This window comes from Heterocephalus glaber, unplaced genomic scaffold (assembly GCF_053883595.1).
Source record: "Heterocephalus glaber isolate CG9 unplaced genomic scaffold, H.glaber_assembly_v1.0 deba00001571, whole genome shotgun sequence".
NCBI classification, from domain to species: domain Eukaryota; kingdom Metazoa; phylum Chordata; class Mammalia; order Rodentia; family Bathyergidae; genus Heterocephalus; species Heterocephalus glaber.
This window is the reverse complement of record NW_028258356.1, coordinates 6,284,245-6,289,717: the sequence shown is the minus strand read 5'-3', so window position 1 is coordinate 6,289,717 and position 5,473 is coordinate 6,284,245. Positions and strand designations below refer to the sequence as shown.

Below are 5,473 nucleotides of genomic sequence, written 5' to 3'. Positions count from 1 at the left end.
GAGTCAAAGCCATGTTCTCATGAAAATTACATAAGAGTGGAAAAGAAATAGCAAATTAATTTACCTGTAACTAAAAACATGGTTGTGCATATATTGCTGTGATTTGATCTTTTTAATTCTTTTGGGAAGAAACTCAGAAGGGGAATAGCTAGGTCAAATGGGACCTCTAATCCTAGTTTTTTGAGGTATCTCCACATTGATTTCCACAGTAGTTGCACCAGTCTACACTCCCACCAACAGTGGAGAGGGGTTCCTTTTTCCAGAAATTCTCAACAGTATTTGTTGTGTGTTGATTTCTTGATATTAGCCATTCTTTCTTGAGTGAGATGAAATCTCAGCATTGTTTTAATTTGGATTTCTCAAGTGACCAGTGATGTTGAACATTTTTTCATGTGTTTATTTGCCATTTGTACTTCTTCATCTGAGAAAAGTCTATTTATTTTCAGACATCTATTTTTTTGATTGGGTCTTTACATTTGGTGCTTCTAATTTTTTTCAATTCTTTGTATGTTCTAGATATTAGTCCTCTGAGGACCAACTAGCTACAATTTTTTTTTTTCCAACTCTTGGGTTGCCTCTTCATTCTGTTGGTGATTTCCTTTGCTATGCAAAAGCTTTTTATTTTTAAAATTTTTATTTATTTATTTATTTATTTAATTTTACACTGCAAAAGCTTTTTAATAGAATGAGATCCCAGTGGTTGATTCTTTGTATTATTTCCTATGTATTAAAACCCATTAAGTTTTTGTTCATGAAGTCTTTGGCTATACCTATGTCCTCAAGAGATCTATCTTTTCTCTCTTCCATAAAATTTAGTGTTTTTGTTTTAATATTTAGATCTTTGACCCATTTTGATTTTATTTTGGTGTATGGTGAGAGACATGGGTCTAATTTAAAATTAAAATTTAATTTATTTAATTTATTTTTTTGGTGACTGATATAAGTATTTAAGGCTGTCATTTTCAAGTATAAATGTTTAGTATTCCAGGCCGGGGATTTAGCTCAGTGGTTCCGGCGCCTGCCTCTCAAGCACAAGGTCCTGAGTTTGAACCCTGGTACCAAAGAAATAAATGTTTAGTGTTCCATTACCCAATCTGTTCAATACACATAGCTGTAAGTACAAATCATAAAAATTAACAGAAGCCTACCAAAAACAAATCATAATTTGGGCAACAGCAAGTTAAATGTAAGGAAGGCTAGGGGAAATCGTGGATTAGATTATGCATCTCTAAACTGCATTAGGTAGCTCACACTTTGTCTAGCACTACTATCTGTTGTGTGGCATCTGGAACATGGCAGATCCACAGCAGACCAAACAAAGAAGGTAGATTAGGACCAGTTATTAAGAATGTACACCTCTAACACAGTCCTAAGGCCTATTCCCTCAGATGATGATGAGAAATGGCTCCAGTACCACGTAAGCTTCACAGATGAACATGAAAAATTAGTTTCCAATTTTTTTTTTTTAAGCAGAGCCTTTCACCTTGAGACAAATACGTACTGCCCTGGAACTAATTAAATCAACATTATCTACTTCTGGCTTAATGGAATAATTGTGAAATGTAATACAACTGGAAAGAATAGGTATTTGGAAGCCAGTAGTATTCTGTTTAACTTACATTCTGAGAGTGTACATAAGCTATGGTTCTATAACTTCTGCTATAGTTGCAATATCTGTATCTGAAAGGTGACAACAGTTTTATTACAGAAGCAGCTGCTCTGTTTTAAATTCCATGTAGCATGCTTTGATTCTAGGTCTTGCCTCTTTAGCATAAATCAACGTTCTCTTGTGTTTTGCTCAGCATACACAGTTCTCATTTCATTTGATGTACATGGTCAATGTGGGAACTTTAAAAAAATTATCAGCTAATTCAGAGAGCTAAACTGAGTTCATGATTATGGCAAAGTCTGACCCAAAATTTTAATTTGTAATTTAGCATGCATCTCATGCAATTTGGGGAGCATCAAACTAAATCTACAATTGTCAGAAGCCTTGTTACAGTTTAATGCACATTAACTAAAATGTGTACATTTTTAGTGTTGATGATAAATGCAGTTATGACCTTATTACACTTTTGGTATTCTTTAAGAAACCATATTAAGCTTTAATATAGAAATATTTAGTTTACATTTAACTTGTGCTCAGGTAATAAACGTTTGTTTGCTTTTGATCTCATACATTCTCTCTTCAGGTATGGGCCATCTCCTGTACGCTTGGAGCAAACTTTGGCTATGTGGCTGGCCTTGTTTTTTCACCACTCTGGGTATACCGGAATAGAAAGCAACTTACGTTCAAGAACAATTAACTGGAGCAAATGGAGAAGATATTTCTTTGTGCAGATTCCATAAGGGCTGTGCAGAAATGTATATGGTCAAAGCCAAGCAGTTCCATTTACAGCACTGTTTTTTTTTAAATGTAGTTTCAACATGATGTGATTGTAGCTTTTTAAACTATGAAAACCCTGAGAGAGTGTACCTTCTAGTTGAAATTAAGTATTTATAATAGATTGTGGCGTCAGATTCTGTTTGCTGCTTCTTAAACTTTTAAGGAACATTCTTAATAAACTTTATAGAATTCTGGGGACAGGTTTTTGCTTTCTTTCAAGTTTGAAACTGCTTCATTATAAGAGGTCTGGGTATTGCTGTAGCATTTTGTATGCTTTCTGAGAGAAACTGACAGTTTTCTTGGCCACTGAAGTTTTTCACATAATCAAACAACAGTTTATACATCTTAATCCTATTCTTTTTTTAACTGTATGTTTCTTTGGAGTTAAAATGACTATGATAGCCTCATCAAAAACAGTCTTCAATCCCTTCTGGGTTAAAGCTGAACATTCCACATAGCAACGTGCTCCTATCTCTTTTGCTAGTTTCTGTCCTTGTTCCACATATATAGGTTTGTCTTTCATGTCATTCAGTCTCGCTAAAGTTTTGGGGTCATCCCAGAGATCAATCTGAGTTCTGATTAATAAAAAGGGTACATGTGGTGCGCATTCCTTAAGTTCTGTACCCACTCTTCTTTCACATTTTGAAACAAGGCTGGATTGACCAAGGAGAAGCATATGAGGAAGACATCAGGCATTGAATAGAATAAAGGCGTCAGACGATCAAAGTCTGTCCCTCCGTATCATAGAGTCCCAGGAGGTACTGCTCCCCCCACCCCGCCCGCAGTGACGCTGACAGTCTAGTGGTCGAAGACGGTGGGCACGTACTCCTTGGTGAAGGCGTCGTTGGCGAAGCTCATGAGCAAGCACGTCTTGTCCACAGCCCAGTCGCCCACCACCACGCATTTGAGTATCAGCGCCCCGGTCCCATGAGCCATGCAGCGGCCGGCCGGCCTCCAGGCATGGTCCCGGAGCCCCCGCGCCTTCTGGGCTCAGCACCAGAGTGCCTCGGGGGGCCACCCCATGGGTCTAATTTTAGTCTTTGAGATGCAGAAAGCCAGATTTTCCAGTACTACTTATTAAAGAGGTTATCTTTCTTCCAGTGGCATTTTTGGTCCCTTTTGTCAAAAATGAGGAAGGTAAGTGTGTTTGGAGTTGTTTCTGCATCTTCTAGTCTGTTCCATTGACCCTCATGTCTATTTTCTTTTTTCGGAGCCTTGCTGTTTTTATCACAGTAGCTCTTAGTATAATTTGAAGTCAGGGATTGTGATGCCGCCTGCCTTGCCTTTGTTGCCCAGAATATTGTACATATTAAATATTAAATGTCTGAATTTTGTTATTTTTCTTTTAAGATTCAGAGGACTTTCATAGTTGTTAGCATGCATATGAAAGTAACTCCTGAGACCATTTTATTACTAAAATGTGTTGTTACTAGGTATGTAGTTAATGCCTGGTCACTCAACAAAGTTGCTGCACTCTGGTTGTGAGGAATTTGAGCATCTCTCCATTCTTTGAGGGTTTTGGGATTTGGAATTTATTCCATTCAGAGATTCATAGTACATTTTACTGAGCTTTGATGATTCTAATCTTAGCATTAATCCAGAGGCTCAAGAAAATTCCTCTTTAAAATTCTGGAACTTTTTCTTGCTTAATTTCCCCATGATTGTGCTAGATACAATAGATGGCCTAAGCTTCTTCAAAACTGATCCTCTGTCTCCTAAATTCAGTGATATCACTATGTTTTGCTTGACTTCTCTTTGCTTGCATTGGAATCTAGAATGTGGCTTGATGAAGAAAGATGATAATCGTAATGGTCACCTTACTTTTTCTCTTTTCTCAGGTAATAAAGATTTGAGCTGCATTTTGTTCAGTGTTTTAAGGGTTGTTTCATATATTTTGTTCAGCTTTTTAGTTGTTAATGACAAGATCACAGTATTCCCATCATGACTTGAAGTGCAAGATATTTAATTTCTTTTGTATTTAAAATTTTCTATTATATTATACTATTATCTTTATGTGATTAAATGAAAAAAGTAAAGCCAATATGAGCACACTTCTCTTTGGAGAGTTTTTCTTTTTCATCTTGAAGTCAATTAGAAGAAAAGTTTATACTATTGTTTTGACATAAATTGTTCCAGAATAAAGTTATAATTTATTCTACTCAACATTCTCCATTAGAATATTATTGTATACATTGAAGTTGTTCTCCTAAGTACATTATCTATGTGATAAGCTTGTTCTCTTAGAGATGTCATTTATGTGAAAGTTATTATCCCCAAAAAAGTATAGACGAAGAATTCTGGCAAACAAGACAGAGAAACTAGGATTATTTATTTTATTTTATATTTGCCCAAATAATACACACCAAACAGCTATGTTTAAATACCAGATCTCAAAGATTCTTTAGTTTGATGAAACTTTTTTTTGTACTGAGAAATTTTAGAACTGAACAATTACTACATTTGCTCATAGACACCATTTTGCAACAATAGGTGAAGAGAAATACATCTTTGCTGGTAGCCTAAATGTCATTATTTATTGGCATATATTTCTTAGAAAAAATATGAAATTCTGAGAAGTCAAGTTGAATATATAACAAGTGTGTACTAATTCTACAATGGTGGAAAATATCTTTGAAATTAAAAAAGACTGAAAAATGGCTAAGAATTTTTTCTATTTTTTATAGTTTAAAGAAAGATACAGTATTATGAAAAACTTTTAAATGAGACCGTGTAATTTGACATACACTGTTATATAAAGCTAGGAGCTTAATCCCCTGGTCAAACAGTAATTCTTTTGTCATACTGTTTAATGTAAAAACCTAAGCTCCTGCCTCAAAGTTCTATTTTGTAGTTTGAAGATTATATTTATAATAAGATCTTTATTGTCACTATTACCAAATATCTGAGAATAATCTCTTGTTTGGTCTAAACACTTAAAACTGAACAATTATTCTAAATTAGTGAGTGTACAGAAATAGACTCTTCTCCCAAATGATAGTCTTTTCTTTCTTATTACCATCTTACAAAATAGAATCTAAACAATACAGAACATTTTCATAATCTCAAGATTACCAAGTGAATATTAAT

At 34.8% G+C, this 5,473-nt stretch overlaps 1 pseudogene; it reads right to left on the bottom strand.

The window, feature by feature from the left end:
• Positions 1–2,702: 2,702 nt before the first annotated feature.
• On the bottom strand, positions 2,703–3,328 carry LOC101720870 (rho-related GTP-binding protein RhoQ pseudogene; annotated as a pseudogene).
• Positions 3,329–5,473: the final 2,145 nt, after the last annotated feature.